This window comes from Bubalus kerabau, chromosome 14 (genome assembly GCF_029407905.1).
Source record: "Bubalus kerabau isolate K-KA32 ecotype Philippines breed swamp buffalo chromosome 14, PCC_UOA_SB_1v2, whole genome shotgun sequence".
NCBI classification, from domain to species: domain Eukaryota; kingdom Metazoa; phylum Chordata; class Mammalia; order Artiodactyla; family Bovidae; genus Bubalus; species Bubalus kerabau.
In genome coordinates this window covers 36,332,825-36,355,818 of record NC_073637.1, presented here as the reverse complement: position 1 = coordinate 36,355,818, position 22,994 = coordinate 36,332,825, and the positions used below count along the sequence as shown (strand labels likewise).

Below are 22,994 nucleotides of genomic sequence, written 5' to 3'. Positions count from 1 at the left end.
CACCACCTCAACTCAAGGCTTCTAGGTTTGCTGGGACAGGGTCACAGAGCATGGAGAATGGAGGTATTTGGCATGTTTATTCCATCTAGAAGTGATACACATTGCTTATGCTACCATTTCTTTGACACAAGCAAGTCATGTTCTTGTGACTCATTCCAAGGGCAATACATGCCCCAAAGGACAGAAGAACCAGAGAGAAATCCTGGTACTCACAGAAGGTCTCCCACAGTCAATGAGATCGCAGCTTTTCTAAACACCTCAATCTTGTCCTTTATTTCTGCATGTATGCTCAGTCGCTCAGTTGTGTCTGACTCCTTGCGGCCCCATGGACTGTAGCCCACAAGGCTCCTTTGTCCATGGAATTTTCCAGGCAAGAATACTGGAGTGGGCTGCCATTTCCTTCTCTAGGATATCTTCCTGATCCTGTGATTGAACCTGTGTCTCTTGCGTCTCCTGCAGTGGCAGGTGGATTCTTTACCGTTAGCACCACCAGAATTTATTTCTGCATCATCCATAAATTCTTAGGGGCTTTCAGATTCTGGATCTGTTTCTCTTCCACAAAAATAGAGGCATTTTTTTTCCTCCCATGGTCTAAATTATAGATATTAGGTCCAAGACCAGATTCTGCAAAAAGCTACTAGCAGAATATCGAGGCTGAGTCACTGATAATGTTTTCTCTCTACAAATAGGAGTGCTGTGAAAGATAGAACTGTTAGGAAACTAGTGGCATGAACATGTGAGAAACAACTCTCTCTCAGTCCACCAGATCTGCTGCTTAGTCAGACTTGCTGTTATAACTTCATATTTTACAAAAAGTAGATACAAGTGCAGACCATCCCCAGTGGTTTTTAAATCTAAATAAGACAAAGACAATCAAATCTAAATGCAGAAGTGAGCCTGCAGACAAAGGATTGTGGATTGGGAATCTGAGTTGCATTTAGCTTCTAGGGAGCTCTGTGACCTTGGGAAAGTCATTCCACCACATGAATCTCAGGCTCCAGCTCTTTCCTGGAATAGGGTGGGACTTGATTTGTGGCTCTCAGCTCTAGCTGTTAATCAGAATCCCCTGAAGAGCTTTTTATAAACAGATTCTTAAGCCTCTCCTGAACGTTCTAAATCATCTAGGCAGGACCTGGAATCTATTCAGAGTTGAGGACATCATCTCTAATCTTTAAGTGTGAAGTATTCCACCACTGATGCTTTCGAACTGTGGTGTTGGAGAAGACCTGAGAGTCCCCTGGACAGCAAGGAGATCAAACCAGTCAACCCTATGGATGTGAGTATGGATGTGAGAGATGGTTGGATGGCATCACCGACTCGATGGACATGAGTTTGAGTAAATTCCGGGAGTTGGTGATGGACAGGGAAGCCTGGCGTGCTGCAGTCCTTGGGGTCGCAAAAAGTTGGACACAACTGAGCAACTGAACTGAACTGATGGATGAGAGTTGGACTATAAAGAAAGCTGAGCACTGAAGAACTGATGCTTTTGAACCGTGGTGTTGGAGAACTTTTGAGAGTCCTTTGGCCTGTATGAGATCAAACTAGTCAATCCTACAGGAAATCAGTCCTGAATATTCATTGGATTAACTGATGCTGAAGCTGAAACTCCCATATTTTGGCCACCTGATGTGACAAGCTGACTCATTGGAAAAGACCCTGATGCTGGGAAATATTGAAGGCAGGAGGAGAAGGGGACAACAGAGGATGAGATGGTTGGATGGCATCACTGACTCAATGGACATGAGTTTGGTAAGCTCCAGGAGTTGGTGATGGACAGGGAAGCATGGTGTGCTGCAGTCCATGGGATTGCAAAGTCATATACAACTTAGTGACTGAACAGCAAAAACCCCACCATTCTGTCCTTGACCCTGTCTCAGATTTTTCACATGGCATATTTCCAGGATCCCATGTCTTTAATCAGAACCTAGAAAGCACAAAACTGAATTCATCATTCAACCCTGAATGACAATATATAGATTTTGTGTAGGTGAATGGTACAATCTTTCATCCCATTAGTGAAGCCAGAAAAGCCTGGGTTCATTTTATATTCTTCCCTTTCCCACCCAGTTAATCTTTCAGTCCTAAACATCTCTCCCCTTTATGCCTAGAGCCCTGGCTCAGACTTTCACTGTTGCTGGGACTATTGCATTAGCCTCTTTCTAGATTTCCCTGAGTTGAATCTCATTGATTCCACCTCCTACTCTATCCATAACCCTCAGTTTCAGAGTGGACATTCTAACATAAAATATTTGCTAAAAGATCATCAATGCTTTTCCCATCACTACTAGTTTAAAATATAAATTCTCTTGTATTTGCACATAGACATTCAAGGTCCTTCAAGATTTTACCCCAGCATTTCAAGGTCATTGGCAGTGGCTTCACTGCTGACACCATACTCAAAGCAGTCCTTAGCCACTAGTGGTCCCTCAGCTTCTCCATGTCTTTGTACACATTGTTCTCCAATGGAAACATTATTCCTACACCTGTTTTCTGAATATGATCTGCTGCTGCCAGCTCTGGGAAGTCTTCATGGTCTTCTCCTGATAGACTAAGACACTACTTCTCCTTTTTTCCCACTGTTCTTTGCTTGTTACCAGTCTAAACTCATACTGCTTATTGCATGTTCAGTTCAGTTCGGTTCAGTCGCTCAGTCGTGTCCGACTCTTTGCGACCCCATGAATTGCAGCACGCCAGGCCTCCCTGTCCATCACCATCTCCCGGAGTTCACTCAAACTCACGTCCATCGAGTCGGTGATGCCATCCAGCCATCTCATCCTCTGTTGTCCCCTTCTCCTCCTGCCCCCAATCCCTCCCAGCATCAGAGTCTTTTCCAATGAGTCAGCTCTCCGCAAAAGGTGGCCAAAGTACTGGAGTTTCAGCTTCAGCATCAGTCCTTCCAAAGAACACCCAGGACTGATCTCCTTTAGGATGGACTGGTTGGATCTCCTTGCAGTCCAAGGGACTCTCAAGAGTCTTCTCCAACACCACAGTTCAAAAGCATCAATTCTTTGGCGCTCAGGTTTCTTCACAGTCCAACTTTCACATCCATACATGACCACTGGAAAAACCATAGCCTTGACTAGACGGACCTTTGCTTACCACATGATAGACCAATAAATTGAGAGATGAGTTGTTGGGGCAAGAAATAGTGACTTTATTCAGAAAGCCAGCAGATTGAGATGGTAGACTAATGTCCTAAAGAACCATCTTACCCAAGTTAGAATCCAGGCTTCTTTTATTCTAAAAGGGGAAGGGGTGTGGTTGGTTGCTGCAAACTTCCTGGTGCTGGAGTCCTTTGTTCTTAAACAGCAGTCTACAGAGGTCTGGTCATGATGTTCCTGTAAACCTCCAATAAGATAAATGTTACTCACCGTTCTGCAGTTTTTTTTAAATCTCTCTATGAATGGGAAAGTTTTATACCTTTAAAGGTCAGAGCCTTGAGAATGAGCTATCCTGTATATTTCAGGCTACAGGAAATATAATTAACTTGTATCAAAAGCAATAGAATACAAAGGTTAAAGTAAAAGAAACAGATCCAATATGGAGCCAGATTTGTTCTTCCCTATTACAGGCTCACGCTTCTATAATAGCATTTGTTTGACTGGGTTATAATGGCTTTTCTGCGTATCTACCTCCACTATTGGAAGGGAAGCTACTGAGGGCCTGGGGCAATGCCTTGCACAAAGCACAAGTATGAGATGACTGAATGAATGAATGACCCTGTCAGTTCTAAACATCCTGTAAGCCTAGAAATGCTTCAGAACAAAATATGAGGTAAAATATTAAATTTCATGATTAAATTAACACCTAAGCAATCATTTGCAGCAAGGTGGGAATGGACAGAGGTCTCAGCAGGGAGTGGGCAAAAGATGAGGAAAGAAGATCAATGCAATCCTGGGCAGAACAGAAAACCAACGTCCTGACCCCAGCTCTGCGTCCTTAATGGTGAAGCTATTTTACAAGATCGAATTAGTAGTGAAGTGGCTAGAAAATTAAGATCAATTTGACTGAAAGCCACTGAATGCCATAATTTCACAGAAGAACCATTTAAGTGTTTAAAGTAAATAATTTTCACTTCCAGCTGTTTTTCTCTGACCCTCTTCTCCAGTATTGGCATGGGCTAAGCCTAAAAAAGCTGAAACTCTCCTCAGAAAAGAGAAAAGATGTAGAATGTCCAAAGTGAAGCATCTTCCCATTGGCTCTTCTCTGAAGGGAAACTTCACTGACAGGCTCCTTAAAGCTCCTGCCATCTGCTCATCTTTGTTCAGTCATATTCGACTCTCTGCAGCCCCAGGGACTGTAGCCCACCAGGCTCCTTTGTCCATGGGATTTCTCAGGCAAGAATACTGGAGTGGGTTGCCATTTGCTTCTCTAGGGGATAGAGGATCAAATCCAGGTCTCCTGCATTGGCAGGCAGATTCTTTACCATTAGCGCCACCTGGGAAGGCCCCAGGACCAGGGCTCAAAGAGGAAGTTTCTGTGGTCAAGACCCTCATCTCCATGAAAAATGTCTCGCTTTTAATACATTTCTTGTTTAAACAAACCTTAGAGGACCATTTGGTGCCAGATTCTTAGAACTGGCGTACAATGAATTTTTTTCTTTGCTATTTATGCTACCCAGCCTGTAGACTTTAACTTAACAAAGAACGTTTAGTATAAGGTAGCAATGTGAATGAATAGTTTTTTGTGTGCTTACTAAAAATGGGGGCTCCAAAGAACAAATCAAAAATCCATTAGGAATAATTCTGCTTACCCAGTGATGGACAGAAATCATGCAGGGAAATGGGAGGGAATTATGAAAGACCTTATTCTAAAGAGGCAGCAGTGTCAAATGTCTGTCAAATAACTGTTGAACGAAAATCAGCCCAGACAACTGCTCAGATGTAGGAATGAGCCACCACACCCAGCCCTCTGTGTCTCTCCTTCTGTGTCTCAGTCTCTATGTTTCTGTCACACACACACACACACACACACACACTTCACAAATAAAATTCACTCAATCAGAACCATGTCAGGGCAAAGCTCCTCTTTTGGCTTGATACTTAAACTTTCCAATAATTACTGCTATGAAATTCTTTAGCAGCAAAGAACAAGGTCATTCTCTATGACTCCTTTTTGTTCTGAAGGTAAAAACAAAGGCTCTTTAAAAAAATTTTTTTATTGGAGTATAGTTGATTTACAATGTTGTTTTAGTTTCAGGTGTTCAGCAAAGTGAATCATTATACATATACATATATCCACTCTTTTTTTAGATTCTTTTCTGATACAGGCTGTTACAGAATATTGAGTAGAGTTCCCTGTGCTGTACTGAAGGTCCTTACTAATCATCTATTTTATATATAGTAGTATATATATATGTCAATCCCAGTCTCCCAATTTATCTCTCCCCTGCTTATCTTCTGGTAAGTATAAGTTTGTTTTCTACATCTTTGACTCAAATTCTGTTTTGTAAATAAGTTCATTTGTAGCCTTTATTGAGATTCCACATATAAGCAGTATCATATGATACTTATCTTTCTGTGTCTGACTTAAGACATAGTTTCTTACAATCACCTAAGGCCCAACATAATCTAGCAGTCATTAACCCTTCCATCTTTTGTAATCTGCCTCCTCCCACTCTGTATTTCAACCCTAATGGCTTTATTTCAGTCCTTCATCAGTGCGGGACTCATTGCCAGTTTAGGACCTTTAAAATGCCTGAAACCCTGTCTTCTCTCACTACAAGCTTTGTAAAATTTTTTATTTATTTTTAATTGGGAGATAATTGCTTTATGATATTGTATTGGTTTCTGTCATACATCAACATTAATCAGCCATAGGTATATATACATGTCCCCTCTCTCCTGAACTTCCCTCCCACCTCCCACCCCATCACACCCCTGTAGGTTGTCACAGAGCACTGGGTTTGAACTCCCTGTGTTATACAGCAAATTAGCTACTGGATATCTGTTTTACATATGGTAATATATATGTTTCCATACTATCTTCTCAATTCATCCCACCCTCCTCTTCTCCCACTGTGTCCATAAGTCTGTTCTCTGTCTGCATTTCCATTGCTGCCCTGCAAATAGTTTCATCAGTACCATCTTTCTAGATTCCATATAAATGCATTAATATATATTTGTATTTCTCTTTCTGACTTACTTCACTCTATGTAATAGGCTCTAGGTTCATCTACCTCATTAGAACTGACTCAAATGCATTCCTTTTTATGGCTGAGTAGTAGCCTGTTGTATATATATGTACCACAACTTCTTTATCCCCTCATCTGTCAGTGGACATCCAGGTTGCTTCCATGTCCTAGCTATTGTAAATAGTGCTGCAGTGAACACTGGGGTATGTGTATATTTTTCAGTTATGGTTTCCTCAGGGTATATGCCCAGTAGTAGGATTGTTGGGCCATAGGGTAGTTTTATTCTTAGTTTTTTAATGAATCTCCATACTATTCTCTAAAGTGGCTGTATCAATTTACATTCCCACCAACAGTGCAAGAGGGTTCCATTTTCTCTGCACCCTCTCCAGCATTTATTGTTTGTAGATTTTTTGATGATGACCATTCTGACCAGTCATTCTAACTTATCCTTCACATCTCAATTTGAACATATCTTCTTCAAGAAAGCCTTCAGGGATGCCCCAGACCAGATCAGCTTTGTTTTACAAAGTCCCCTACTGTCATATATCTTTGCTTCATGTCACGCTTCGCATTTTTGTCATAAAGTATTCATTAGTGAAATTAATTAATGTCTCATCTCCCCAACCCCAGTGGTAAACCCCAGGAAAGTGGGCCCCATTTCTGGATTTGTTAATCATCATATCTCAGTACCTAGCAAAGGTTCTTAAGTACATGGTAGGGACTCAGTGCTTTTTTGTTAAGCGAATGAATAAACGAACTGGTCCAATCCAGAAAACAAAGCTAACTCTTTTCATTCCCTCTCTCAAAAACCTGAAGATATCCACACACCTTTAATTAAGATTTAATACGGACATTCTGTTTTAGAGAAAAATGCACTTCAGGACTAATTACAATTTCACAGGACAATGAGGCAATCTTTAGTCACAGATTCTTTCTCTCTGTATCACTTCCTAGACTTACTCCAGGTTCAGGGTAGCAGAAGAAAATTTTGTGTTTGTAAGTGGTTTCCTGCATCCATGCTCTTTCCAATGTGACTTGCAGTTCATCAAGAGATGGAGACTATTTCCTCACCTCTAGAATTTGGGCTGGTCTTGTTATTTATTTTGCTAATAGAATGCAGTGGAAATAACATTCAGCCCATCATGAACCAGTGCCTCAAGAAGCTTCAATTTCTTCTGTTCTTGCATTGCTGCCATGTTACGAGATCAAGCCAACACTAGCCTGTTGGAGGGTGAGAGCTGTGTGGAGCAATGTCAGATTATCACAGACAAGGCAATTCTAGATCAGCTATCTGCCAATCTCTAGGTAGAGATCAACCAAGACTGTCTTAGATCAGCAAAACTGCTCAATCAACCTATAGCTAAATAAGTGCTTATTGTTTAAGTTTGGCATGGTTTGTTACATGGCAATAACTATCTGAGACACCATTTAAGGCAATGTTACTAGGCTCCTAAAAGTAATTACTGTTACTCCATTCCTTTTGCTTCTGCTTCAATAGCACAGAACTTTCAGGTTAGATAAACCTAGTTATAAATCTTCCCTGAAACATGTATTAACCAGATGAATTTTGGACAACTTAATTAGCAGTTCTAAGGCTCAAATTTCTTATCTATACAATATTTATTTATTTATTTTTGGCTGCACTCGTTGCTATGCACAGGCTTTCTCTAGTTGTGGTGAGTGGAGACTACTCTTCTTTGTAATGCTCACACTTCTCACTGTGGTGGCTTCTCTTATTGTGGAGCACAGGTTTTAGGCGCTCTGACTCAGTAGTTGTGGCTTTCAGGCTTAGTTGGCCCATGGCATGTGGGATCTTCCTGGACCAGGGATTGAACCCACATTCACTGCATTGCCAGGTTGATTCTTAACCACTGGACTGTCAGGGAAATCCTTATCTATAAAATAGAATTAATAATATTGTCACAGAGATGGAATCTAATTGTCCCCCAATATCTTACCTTCCTTTCTCTGTGTTTTAGATTCCCCAGCTTTTAATTGGGCACATGGCTGCCCACCTATATGACTTGATTCTGGCCAATGAGCTCTAAATGAAATATCATGTTGTAGAAACATTCCTAAGGAAGCTGGTACATTTCTTTCACCCCCTTTTTCTTCATTCCTTTCCTTTCTGTTGGCATGGCAGCTAGTGGCCACTTAGGGAGAGAAAGAGTTTGGATCCCTAAGGACTTTGTGGAGTAGAACTTTGGAACCAGCCCTAGACTGTCTACAATGCTGGGATGATCTCCCGGAGAAGAAAATGCCAACCCACTCCAGTATTCTTGCCTGGAAAAATCCCATGAACAGAGAAGCCAGGTAGGCTACAGTCCATGGCATCGCAAAGAGTCGGATACGACTGAGCGACTTCACTTTCACTTTCACTTTCACTTTCACTAGACTGCCTACCTCTGGATGAGAGGGATGAAATTCTTGCTTGTTTAAGACATCATTATCTTAGGTTTCTGTTACTCACAACTGAATCTAATCCAAGTTGATCTAAATACATTCCTTGGTTTATTGTGAGTTAGGTGGTAATATAAGTGCCTACATCCCAGGGATCAACCCAGCATCTCTTAAGTCTCCTGCATTGGCAGGCGTGTTCCTTACCACTAGTGCCACCTGGGAAGCCCTTAGGATACAGTAAAAGACAATAAATGGATGTAGCTATTATTATTTTTTGACTGATAGTAATAATAGAGGCACTACCAACATACCTCCACAGCTAATGCTGAGATAAAACTGGCAATATTGTTGAAGTCAGCTAAAAATATGGCTGTAGTCACAATATTTACATAATAGTATAGATCTGTGAGATGTTTGTTGATTATGTTATCTAAAAGAGTTTCCTTCTTCACCCATGCATCACTAAAATAAAATTTTATCTTAATGAACTTTAGCAAACATATACATTAGCAATGTTAGTAGAGCACTCTGTCATAAATTTTAATTCACTCATGTAGTAATCCCCTCAAAACATGGCAAAACAGGAGAAGGTTTTTAGCCTTTTTTCCCCTCATAAACATTTTAAAACTATATTAAGAAAATACAATCTTCATATGTACTTGAAGAGTAATGTTTTATGTATATATAATACTACACTTACTAAGGCCATACAGTTTCTTAACAAAAAAATTATATTGCAGCTTTAAAATACTGAAAAACTTTATTTTAGCTATTGGAAGAAGTAGTCTTTAGAAAACGATTAGCATTGTAACTCTGCCATTAGCTTCTTTGGTATTCCCTACTGTGAAGATCATTATTTTGAGACTTGGAAAGTCAGCAAAAAGGCATGCAGAACCTCTCCCAGTACTGAATCAATTTTTTTTAAAGACAAATTTTCCTCAGAAATATGGTGAAACACAGAGAAGTCATTCATAATCAGTTCCTCAAGCAAAAATTCTTTTTAATTATTTGAACATTGGAAAAAGAGCTCACAGAGAAATACTGTTCACAGTGGATTCCATATAAGCATTTGATAGTTAATTGTCACTACCAGAGGAACTAACAGGTCCCAATTTAACTGGAATGGGGCTTTCCCATTATGGTGGCTTTTTCTGTATGGAAATCTATTATGAAGACTTAAAGTCCTATACTGTGGCGATCAAGAGAGTTTTCTGTTTTTATTTAAATGGCTATTAGAGGAAGTTAGTCCAAATATTCCAAGAAAAGCCAAACTAATTTAACAGGAGAGTCAAGAAAAGATTTCAAGGTATACATGGATGTGACATGCCTTTTTTGGCCTGAGGGATCTTAGTTCTCTGACCAGGATCGAACGCACACCCCCTGCAGTGGCAGTGTATCGTCTTAACCACTGGACTGCCTGGAAAGTCCTGGATTTGAGATGCCTTAGGGGGAATGGCCATCTGACTAGTAAGACACACAAGTACAAGAGAAGCACAGTCAAGGCAAGAGGCAGGACAGCCTGTGGTCAAGTTACCTATTGGTGTAACCAGTGGGATGCTAGTTGGGAATAGTAGAACATAAGACAGGGAATGCATACTGTGACATTATAGAGGGTGCAATATGGGATGTTGCATCTAATTCATTAATAATTGGTAACCATTAAAGAGTTTTTAACAGAAAGGTAAAAAAAAAAAAAAAATCAGTGTTGACTTCATGGGGTGAATTCTACCAAACAGAAGAGTTAGTACCAGTTCTTCATGAATTCTTACAAAAATGCGAAGATGAGAGACCATGTCCCAGCTTGTTCTATGAGACCACAATTACCCTGTTACTAAAACCAAGGAAAGACATCATAAGAAAAGAAAAATTTTTGATAGAAAAAAAATTCAATTAAAAAATGGGCAAAGGATATGAATCAGTACATCTCTAAGGAAGATACATAAATTGCCAATAAACACATGAAAAGATACTCAGCATCATTAGTCATCAGCTCAGTTCAGTCGCTCAGTCGTGTCCGACTCTTTGCAACCCCATGAATCACAGCACACCAGGCCTCCCTGTCCATCACCAACTCCCGGAGTTCACTCAAACTCATGTCCATCGAATCGGTGATGCCATCCAGCCATCTCATCCTCTGTCGTCCCCTCACCTCCTGCTCCCAATCCCTCCCAGCATCAGGGTCTTTTCCAATGAGTCAACTCTTTGCAAAAGGTGGCCAAAGTACTGGAGTTTCAGCTTTAGCATAGGTCCTTCCAATGAACACCCAGGACTGATCTCCTTTAGGATGGACTGGTTGGATCTCCTTGCAGTCCAAGGGATTCTCAAGAGTCTTCTCCAACACCACAGTTCAAAAGCATCAATTCTTCGGCATTCAGCATTCTTCACAGTCCAACTCTCACATCCATACATGACCACTGAAAAAACCATAGCCTTGACTAGATGGATCTTTGTTGGCAAAGTAATACCTCTGCTTTTCAATATGCTATCTAGGTTGGTCATAACTTTCCTTCCAAGGAGTAAGTGTCTTTTAATTTCATGGCTGCAGTCACCATCTGCAGTGATTTTGGAGCCCCCAAAAATAAAGTCTGACACTGTTTCCACTGTTTCCCATGAAGTGATGGGACCAGGTGCCATGATCTTTGTTTTCTGAATGTTGAGCTTAAAGCCAACTTTTTCACTCTCCTCTTTCACTTTCATCAAGAGGCTTTTGAGCTCCTCTTCACTTTCTGCTATAAGGGTAGTGTTATCTGCATATCTGAGGTTATTGATATTTCTCCTGGCAATCTTGATTCCAGCTTGTGCTTCTTCCAGCCCAGCGTTTCTCATGATGTACTCTGCATATCAATTAAATAAACAGGGTGACAATATACAGCCTTGACGTATTCCTTTTCCCTTGGAACCAGTCTGTTGTTCCATGTCCACTTCTAACTGTTGCTTCCTAACCTGCATATAGGTTTCTCAAGAGGCAGGTCAGGTGGTCTGGTATTCCCATCTTTTTCAGAATTTTCCACAGTTTATTGTGATCCACACAGTCAAAGGCTTTGGCATAGTCAATAAAGCAGAAATAGATGTTTTTCTGGAACTCTCTTGCTTTTTCGATGATCCAGCGGATGTTGGCAATTTGATCTCTGGTTCCTAAAACCAGCTTGAACATCTGGAAGTTCACAGTTCACGTATTGCTGAAGCCAGGCTTGGAGAATTTTGAGCATTACTTTACTAGCTTGTGAGATGAGTGCAATTGTGCAGTAGTTTGAGCATTCTTTGGTATTACCTTTCTTTGGCATTGGAATGAAAACTGACCTTTCCAGTCCTGTGGCCACTGCTGAGTTTTCCAAATTTGCTGGCATATTGAGTGCAGCACTTTCACAGCATCATCTTTCAGGATTTGAAATAGCTCAACTGGAATTCCATCACCTCCACTAGCTTTGTTCGTCGTGATGCTTTCTAAGGCCCACTTGACTTCACATTCCAGGATATCTGGCTCTAGGTGAGTGATCACACCATCGTGATTATCTTGGTCATGAAGCTCTTTTTTGTACAGTTCTTCTGTGTATTCTTGCCACCTCTTCTTAATATCTTCTGCTTCTGTTAAGTCCATACCATTTCTGTCCTTTATAGAGCCCATCTTTGCATGAAATATTCCCTCGGTATCTCTAATTTTCTCGAAGAGATCTCTAGTCTTTCTCATTCTGTTGTTTTCCTCTATTTCTTTGCAGTGATCGCAGAGGAAGGCTTTCTTATCTCTCTTTGCTATTCTTTGGAACTCTGCATTCAGATGATTATATCTTTCCTTTTCTCCTTTGCTTTTTACTTCTCTTCTTTTCACAGCTATTTGTAAGGCCTCCCCAGACAGCCATTTTGCTTTTTTACATTTCTTTTCCATGCGGATGGTCTTCATCCCTGTCTCCTGTACAATGTCACGAACCTACGTCCATAGTTCATCAGGCACTGTCTATCAGATCTAGTCCCTTAAATCTATTTCTCACTTCCACTGTATACTCATATGGATTTGATTTAGGTCATACCTGAATGGTCTAGTGGTTTTCCCCACTTTCTTCAATTTAAGTCTGAATTTGGCAATAAGGAGTTCATGATCTGAGCCACAGTCAGCTCCTGGTCTTGTTTTTGCTGACTGTATAGAGCTTCTGCATCTTTGGCTGCAAAGAATATAATCAATCTGATTTCGGTGTTGACCATCTGGTGATGTCCATGTGTAGAGTCTTCTCTTGTGTTGTTGGAAGGGGGTGTTTGCTATGACCAATGTGTTCTCTTGGCAAAACTCTATTAGTCTTTGCCCTGCTTCATTCTGTATTCCAAGGCCAAATTTGCCTGTTACTCCAGGTGTTTCTTGACTTCCTACTTTTGCATTCCAGTCCCGTATAATGAAAAGGACATCTTTTTTGGGTGTTAGTTCTAAAAGGTCTTGTAGGTCTTCATAGAACCGTTCAACTTCAGCTTCTTCAGCATTGCTGGTTGGGGCATAGGCTTGGATTACCGTGATATTGAATGGTTTGCTTTGGAAATGAACAGAGATCATTCTGTCATTTTTGAGATTGCATCCAAGTACTGCATTTCAGACTCTTTTGTTGACCATGATGGCTACTCCATTTCTTCTAAGGGATTCCTGCCCATAGTAGTAGATATAATGGTCATCTGAGTTAAATTCACCCATTCCAGTCCATTTTAGTTTGCTGATTCCTAGAATGTCAATGTTCACTCTTGCCATCTCCTGTTTGACCACTTCCAATTTGCCTTGATTCATGGACCTGATATTCCAGATTCCTATGCAATATTGCTCTTTACAGCATCAGACCTTGCTTCTATCACCAGTCACATCCACAACTGGTTATTGTTTTTGCTTTGGCTCCATCCCTTCATTCTTTCTGGAGTTATTTCTCCACTGATCTCCAGTAGCATATTGGGCACCTACTGACCTGGGGCGTTCCCCTTTCAGTATCCTATTATTTTGCCTTTTCATACTGTTCATGGGGTTCTCAAGGCAAGAATACTGAAGTGGTTTGCCATTCACTTCTCCAGTGGACCACATTCTGTCAGACCTCTCCACCATGACCCGCCTATCTTGGGTGGCCGCACACAGCATGGCTTAGTTTCATTGAGTTAGACAAGGCTGTGGTCCGTGTGATCAGATTGGCTAGTTTTCTGTGATTATGGTTTCAGTGCGTCTGCCCTCTGATGCCCTCTCACACCTACCGTCTTACTTGGGTTTCTCTTACCTTGGACATGGGGTATCTCTTTACGGCTGCTCCAGCAAAGTCATGGTCATAAGGGAGTGCAAATCAAAATTGTAAGGGACCCTGCTTCACACCTACTCGTTTAGCTATGATAGAAAAGACAGTAACAAGTGTTGGTGAGAATGTGCAGAAATTGGAACCCCAGAAGTCCATTGGTGGGAATGTACAATAGTGCATTAATTTTGGAAAATAGTGTGGCAGTTCCTTAAAGAGTTAAACATAGGGTTATATTATGATCCACCAATTCCATCCCTAAGTTTATACCCAAGAGAAATGAAAACATGGTAACATGAAAACCTGTAAATGAATGTACACACAGCAATATTCCTAATAGTCCAAAGGTAGAAACAATCCAAGGGTCCATCAGCTGATGAACAGACAAAATGTGGTATCTGTACATACTACAACATAGATGGTCCTTGAGAACAATATGCTAAGGGAAAGAAGCCTGCCACAAAAAGACCACATAGTATATGATTCCATTTACATGAAATGTCAAGAATAGGGAAATCCATAGAGATAGAAAGGAGACTTGTGTTTGCCTAGTTCTGAATGGTGAGATGGAAGGACTGGGACATGATATTTAAGGGACAGGAGTTTCTTTGGGGGATGATAAGCATGTTCTAAAATTGATTGTGGTGATTATTGCACAACTCTGTAGACATACTAAAAACCACTGGATTGTCAAAAAGGAAAATCAGTGCTATGTTTGAGGGAGATCACCGATGAGAGTGGAGAGAAACAGAGAGCAAAGGCATCAGTTATGAAGTGGCTACTTTCCTAATATAGACTCAGAGAGAAGACATTTCAGGTCTTCTCTGCCTCGACTCTCCAGTCCCATTCTCATCAAATGCAATCAGGACACACTTAGTTACCAATCTATACTTGGAAACTTGAGAAATATGCTACAGGGTGAGACTTGGGATGAGGAAATCATAAAAGATATATCCTACTCTCTAGTGATCATTTTTATTATTTAAGTAACCAAAGGAAAAGGCCAGTTTCTCAACTGGTTTCTTTAATGATCTTTAAACTTCGATTCTAGGCAAGAGGTATTTAGCTGACATGGGGCCTCACACCAAATGGTGAATGAGTTTCTGCTTTGTGTCTGACAAATAGTAGTCCTGCATAATATTTTTAAAGTAAATTAACTGAATTAATTTTAAGAATAGAAATAGATTTTATGGTAAGTGCTACATAAACATGGTCATGAAAGACATTGTGAGATGAGAAAGTAACACAATCTTAAACTGGTGATGGAGAAAAAGTTATGAAGAAAAAAGAATATTCAATTATTTAATAAGACAGCAAGTCTCTAAAATATGTCATGAGTTTCTTCCATCCCTTTCAGGAAAAAAATATTGGAAAGAAAAAGAAATAAATTGTAAAGTTATATAAAGGAGTAAGAATATTGCATCCTAAGAATATAGAGAGACAAAAATCAATTAATGTAATCCATTTCATCAAAAGTCCAAAGGAGAAAAATCATGGTCATATCGATAGATGCATAAAAAGCATTTGATCAGATCCAATACTGATTCATGATAAAAGATCCCAGCAAACTAGAAATAGAGGGAAATTTTCTCAGTTTGAGAAAGAATAAAAATAAGAATTAATTATACATCTAGAGACCAAAGCCTTTTAAGGATGCCAAATGGAAAAATAAATCATTATGTAAAATTTTGGTAAGGTAAAAAGTGCAATAAAGGAAAAAGATTAAAGAAAAGAATAAGGAAATAAAACAAAGGAAAATTGGGAACGAAAACAAAAATAAGGAGCTGTCTTCAGTGTCCAAAACTGAAAATAATAGTCATCAGAAATACCACCCTGAGGCTGTCATGTACTACCAACCAGTTCTAGCCAGAGAGATCTGGTTTCTCTTATCTAAAGAGCTTCTGTTCTTTGTTCTAGGGAATAATTAGGAAGTTGGGAAGAAATAAGCCCAAGATTCAGGGATTACTAACTGCTGTCTCACAAGAATGATGATTAAAATATCGTGATTAAGAGTCAAGGACCTTCAGCCCCTTGGAGTGCTGATTACAAAGTGATTAGGAAGGATTACTGTGAGATTAACAATGTTTGCAAGGAAGATGATTTGATTCATTCCAGGCATTAGGGACAGAGGTGGCAGATGGTTTCATTATACCAAGAGAAACTGTAAAACATACAGAATTAAAGACGGTTGAATTTTTACCCTATTTTCTTTGAAAAAGACAGAAAGAAAAAAAAAAAAGCTCTTTATGGGAGAGAACATGTTTAAGGCTTACGTAATACCTTTTCAGTTTGTTGAGAGTGTGAAAATGACGTGGTTAGTTTCTGTCTGGGAGGAATAGAGAGATCCAGATAATGAAAACATTAAGGGTAGAGTACCCATTTGGTCCTTTATGTATTAATTAAAAACCCTTTGATGAGAATTTTTGATGTAAACTAACTTGCTTGGTTCACAATTTAGACAGGTGTGGAAGGAAGCAGAGTAGTTTTAGATGCTCAGACTAGTACTTGCATATGCAGATGACATGTTAATGATTTTATCAACTGATGAGTCTGTAAAAAAAATCCCTTGAATATTGAAGCATATGTTTAAAGCAGCTGGTTCTAAAATAAGTTTAAGACCAGCTATTTGCTTGATAGGGCTGACAAATATGAACAGGTGATCATCTTGGAAGAGGCTGTTGTTTAAAAATGAACCAACCAATTGGGAGTTTAGAAGGGTTTTTACAGAGTCAAAACAATAAAAAAAATCACATGAAAAATCAATGTAGCAGATAAGTTACTGTCTCTAGCAGACTTGGAAGTTATTTTGTTGTACTGAATGTGTCATTAATCAAAAAATTTTTTCATTGCCTTAAGCCATATGGAAGTGATTTGCTATGTTTTTCTTGCTGTCCATTTGCAAAGTTATGTTTGAGGGAGCTGGCAAAGTGCCTTTAAAAAAACACTATCTTTACAAAGGTACCTTAATGAGCTGATTGAAGACAAGATTCTTTGCATGGCAACCATGAGGGATGTGGTAGTCTTAACTTATAAGAAGAGTCTATGAGAAAGAACTTAAATAAAAAAAATTCTTCCTCAAATGCTTCTGCTATTCCGAGACATAGGAATCATATACACTAAGTATGCTGACTACTTAGAATTATCTAACTAGAAGAACCTTTCCAGTCAGTACAGTTCTGAAGCATTATTTTATAATTTTTGAAAACTTTCTCTTGCCTGGAGAATCCCATCAACAGGGGAGCCTGGCAGGCTACAGTCCACAGGGTTATTAAGTCAGACATGACTTAGCAACTACACAGAATATGATTAAGAGACTTACTAATGTAGAACTATTAAAAGGCTGCTGAATCTGTTCCTGAAGGAAAATGATGTAAGGGAAAAAGCCAAGAGATGAGAGTCAAGATAGCTAGTTTTCTGGGAATTCCCTGATGGCCCCTTGGTTAGGACTCGGCATTTTCATTACTGGGGCCCATTCAATTCCTGATCAGGGAACTAGGATCCTGCAAGCCAGGTGGCATGGCCAAAGAAAGAAGATAACTGGTTTTCAGCACCAAGCCTGTTGTCACTCGCTCTTTGTCAACTTTTTTTTCTTCATATGCAAAAAGGGGGGAGAAAAAAAGGTAATAATAACTAATGTTTATAAAATTCTCACTGTCTATCAGGCACTTTTTTAAAAGTTTACATATACTTACTTCATCTCCCCAAAACAAATTGAAATAAATATGATCATCGTCCCCATTTCACAGTAAACTGACTGGCGATTGTAAAACATATCAGATTGCTGTTGTTCAGTTGCTCAGTCATGTCCAATTGTTTGTGACCCCATTTACTGCAGCACACCAGACTTCCCTGTCCTTTACCATCTCCTGAAGCTTGCTCAAACTCATGTCCATTGAATCTGTGATGCCATCCAACCACCTCATCCTCTGTGAACCACCTCTCCTCCTGCCTTCTATCTTTCCCAACATCAAGTTCTTATCCAGTGAGTCAGCTCTTCACATCAGGCGGCCAAAGTATTGAAGCTTCAGTTTCAACATCAGTCCTTCGAGTGAATATTCAGGGTTAATTTCCTTTAGGATTGACTGGTTTGATCTCCTTGCAGTCCAAGGGACTTTCAAAAGTCTTCTCCAACAACACAGTGGGAGAATTATGAGAATTCTTCAGTGCTCAGCCTTCTTCATGGTCTAACTCACATCCATACATGACTACTGGGAAAATCATACTGCCCATAAGAATTGATTATTACAGACTTCCCTAGTGGTCCAGTGGCAAGATTTAAGCTCTCAATGCAAGGGGCCTGGGTTTGATCCCTGATCAGGGAACTAGATCCCACATGCCATAACTAAGAGTTCTCATGCTGCAGCTGAATATCCCTTGTGCCATGACTAAGACTGCTGCTGCTGCTGCTGGGTCGCTTCAGTCATGTCCGACTCTGTGCTACCCCATAGACAGCTGCCCACCAGGCTCCCCCATCCCTGGGATTCTCCAGGCAAGAACACTGGAGTGGGTTGCCATTTCCTTCTCCAATGCATGAAAGGGAAAAGTGAAAGTGAAGTCACTCATTTGTGTCTGACTCTTAGTGACCCCATGGACTGCAGCCTACCAGGCTCCTGTGTCCGTGGGATTTTCCAGGCAAGAGTACTGGAGTGGGGTGCCATTGCCTTCTCCCGACTAAGACTGGGTGCAGCCAAATAAATAAGAATGAATTATTAAAATGTAAGGTTGTGGGATTTTTGTTTTGTTTTGTATCTTTGGCTGCGCTAACAGGCTTGTAGGATCTTAGTTCTCCTGACCAGGGATCATACCCCTGGTCCTTGGCAGTGAAGGCCTGGAGTCCTAATCATTGAACTGCCAGGAAATGGTGAAGAATCTGCCTGCAATGCAGGAGACCTATGCTCAATTCCTGGGTCAGGAAGAGCCCCTGGAGAAAGAAATGTTTACCCACTCCAGTATTCTTGCCTGGAGAATTTCATGGTCAGAGGAGCCTGGTGGGCTATAGTCCATGGGGTCACAAAGAGTCGGACACTGCTAAGTGACTAACACTTTCACTTTCACTTAATATTAAATCTAAACTACAGAGCAGTTTGGATATACTCCACACTAAGAATAGAGGCTTCCCTGGTGGCTAAGATGGTAAAGAATCTGCCTGCAGTGGTAGACCTGGGTTTGATCCCTGGGTTGGGGAGATCCCCTGGAGGGGGAGATGGCAACCCACTCCAGTATTCTTGCCTGGAGAATTCCATGGACAGCGGAGCCTGGTGAGCTACAGTCCATGCAGAGTCAGACATGACTGAGCGACTAAGCACATAAGCACCAGAATAAAGGAGCTAGATTAAAAGTTTCCTTGTAGGCCCATTCATGCAAAAAAAAAAAAAAAAAAAAAAACCTAGAAAACTAGAAATAGATGAATATGTTCCTAATTTGACAAAAAGAATCTATAAAAATATGCAATAAACATTACACTTGATGGTGAAATACTAAAAGTATTCACCACTGAAATCAAGAAAAAAACATGGATGCTCATCATCACTATTTTTAATAACACTGAACTACAGTACCAATGTAATAAGTAAAAAAAAATGTTATAAGAATGACAAAGGAAGAAATAAAACTGTCATTATTCACTGATGATGTGATTACATATGGAAAAAATATGAGAGAATCTGCTCTGGATGTAGCAAGATCACTATATTCACGAAATCAATATAAAATATCAGTGTTATTTATATATAATGAAAACAATTAAATATAAATCACTTAGAAATTACAAGTGTTCGCAAGGATGTGGAGAAAAGGAAACACTTGTGCATTGTTAGTGGAATGTAAACTGGTGCAGCCAGTGTGGAAAACAGTATGGAGATTCCTCAAAAAAGTACAACTAGAGCTACTAGATGATGCAGCAATTCTACTTCTGAGTATTTATTCAAGAAAAATGAAAACACTAACTCAAAAAATATATGCATTCCCCCCATGTCTATCACAGCATTATTTACAGTAGCCAAGACATAGAAACAATCTAAATGTCCATCGATGGATGAATAAGTAAAGAAAATGTTGGGACTTTCTGGTGGTCCAGTGGTTAAGACTCCAAACTTCCACTGCAGGAGGGTGGGATACCTGGTCAGGGAACTAAGATCCCACATGCCGTGTAGCACACCAAGAAAAGGAAAGAGAATGATCTACATACATACAAGAGAACAATATTTGGCCATAAGAAAGAAAGAAATCTTGCCATTTGTGACAATATGGATGGACCTCGAGGGCATTATACTAAGTGAAACAAGTCACACAGAAAAAGATAAATACCATGTGATCACACTTCTGTGTGGCATTAAAAAAAAAAATGAGCTCATGGATATAGAAAAGGTGTGGTGTTTGCCTGAGGTGTGGTGGGGGGACGGTGAAAAAAATAAGTGAAGGGGATCAAAATGTACAAAATTCCAATTATAAAATGAATAAATCATAAGGATGTACAACGTGGTGATTATAGTTGATAATACTGCATTGCATAGTTAAAAATTTTCATCAAAAGAAAAAAAATTTGTAAATATTAATATGCATGGTGATACATATTAACTGTATTCAGTGTGGTGATCATTTTGCAATGTACACAAATATCGAATCATCCCATTAACTGGAAATTAATATATGTCATCTGGGTCATGAAAATATTCATGTGATCACCCACCTAGAACCAGACATCTGGAAGGCGAAGTCAAGTGGGTCTAGTGGAGGCAATGGAATTCCAATTGAACTATTTAAAATCCTAAAAGATGATGCTGTGAAAGTGCTGCACTCAGTATCCCAGCAAATTTGGAAAACTCAGCAGTCGCCACAGGACTGGGAAAGGTCAGTTTTCATCCGAATCCCAAAGGGCAATGCCAAAGAATGTTCAAACTACCGCACATTTGCACTCATCTCACACACTAGCAAAGTAATGCTCACAATTCTCCAAGGGAGGCTTCAACAGTACGTGAACCATGAACTTCTGGATGTTCAAGTTGGATTTAGAAAAGGCAGAGGATCTAGAGATCATATCGTCATCATCTATTGGATTATAGAAAAAGAGAGAGAATTACAGAAAAACATCTACTTCTGCTTTATTGATTACATCAAAGCCTTTGACTGTGTAGATCACAACAATCTGTGGAAAATTCTGAAAGATATGGGAATACCAGACCACCTGACCTGCCTCCTGAGAAATCTGTATGCAGGTCAAGAAGCAACAGTTAGAACTGGACATTGAACAACAGACTGGTTCCAAATCAGGAAAGGAGTACATCAAGGCTGTATATTGTCACCCTGCTTATTTAATTTATATGCAGAGTACATCATGAGAAACGCTGGGCTGGATGAAGCACAAGCTGGAATCAAGATTGCCGGGAGAAATAATCAGTAACCTCAGATACATAGATGACACCACCCTTATGGCAGAAAGTGAAAAGCACTGAAGAACCTCTTGATGAAAGTGAAAGAGGAGAGTGAAAAGTTTGGGTTAAAACTCAACATTCAGAAAACTAATATCATGGCATCCGGTCCAATCACTTCATGGCAAATAGATGGGGAAACAGTGGAAATAGTGCGAGACTTTACTTTCTTGGGCTCCAAAATCACTGCAGATGGTGACTGCAGCCATGAAATTAAAAGACACTTGCTCCTTGAAAGAAAAGCTATGAACCTAGACAGCATATTAAAAAGCAGAGACATCACTTTGCTGACAAAGGTCTGTCTAGTCAAAGCCATGGTTTTTCCAGTAGTCATGTATGGATGGAGTTGGACTATAAAGAAAACTGAGCAGCAAAGCATTGATGCTTTTGAACTGTGGTGTTGGAGAAGACTCTTGAGAGTCCCTTGGACTGCAAGGAGAGCCAACCAGTCAATCCTGAAGGAAATCAGTCCTGAATATACATTGGAAGACTGAGGCTGGAGCTAAAATTCCAAACTTTGGTCACCTGATGTGAAAAACTGACTCATTGGAAAAGACCCTGATGCTGGGAAAGATTGAAGGCAGGAGGAGAAGGGGACGGACGACAGAGGATGAGATGATTGGATGGCATCACCGACTTGATGTACATGAGTTTGAGTAAGCTCTGGGAGTTGGTGATGGACAGGGAGGCCTGGCGTGCTGTGTCCATGGAGTTGCAAAGAGTTAGACATGACTGAGCGACTGAACTGACTGAGTATAATGTTATATGTTGATTATATAGCAATATAAAAAATATCACTTAGTATTTTAAAAATCATGCTATCTGGGAATATTCTGATGAAATTAAAACACCTTCATAGAAAAATCACAGAACTATGTTGAAAGAAAAATAAATAAAATCTAAATACATAGAATGAACGTGCTACATTTGTAGATTGAAAGACACTGTTGTAAAGATGTAGTTCTTCCCAAATTGATTGAAGATATTAAATGTAAATCCAATTTAAGCCCCAACAGGTTTTTAGGCAAATTTACTACCTGATTCTAAAATTTATTTGGAAATTCAAAGGGCCAAGAATAGCAAAGATAGTTATGAAGAAGAACAAAGTTAATAAACTTATAAAACTGTAATAATTGATTAGTGTGTTATTCTTATAAAAATAGACAAACAGACCATTGGAACTGAACAGAAAGTTTAGACACAGAATGAGTGTGGTATCATGAGGAAAGAAGTGGTCTTTTCAAATAATGCAGTTAATTGATATCCATATAAGAAAAAAAAGTGAAAATTGAATCTTAACCCTCACCTCAGACAAGATTACTATTAGAGAATTTTAATTCCAAACATGAAACAATAATACTCCTAGAAAGAAGATAGATGAGAGTATTTTCATGAGTTTGAGACAGGTGACAATTTTCTAAAATAGGACAAACCATAAAGTACAAATCATAAAGATGAAGATCTGAAAATTGGACTATATTAAAATAAAAATGTATGTTTATCAGTATCATTAAAACAGTGAAAAGGAAAACAGGCAAGTTGGAAAAGATATTTGTAGTACAAATATTCAACCCCAAAATTGTATCTATTGAACTGGCCGAAAAGTTCATTTGGGTTTTTCTGTTACAGCTTAAGGAAAAACTCAAATGAACAAATGGAAAAACCTGAATGAACTTACTGGCCAACCCAATATATGTGACGCATTCCTACTAGTTGATAGAAGAAAGCAGCCTACTTGATAGAACAATGGGCAAAAGATTAAAACTGGTATTCCATAAAAAGGATACC

General features: G+C 39.6%; 1 long non-coding RNA gene across 2 annotated transcripts in view; it reads left to right on the top strand.

Moving 5' to 3' along the window:
* Window positions 1–22,994, top strand: part of LOC129627230 (uncharacterized) — a 64,406-nt gene that overhangs the window by 25,115 nt on the left and 16,297 nt on the right. The window lies entirely within an intron of this gene.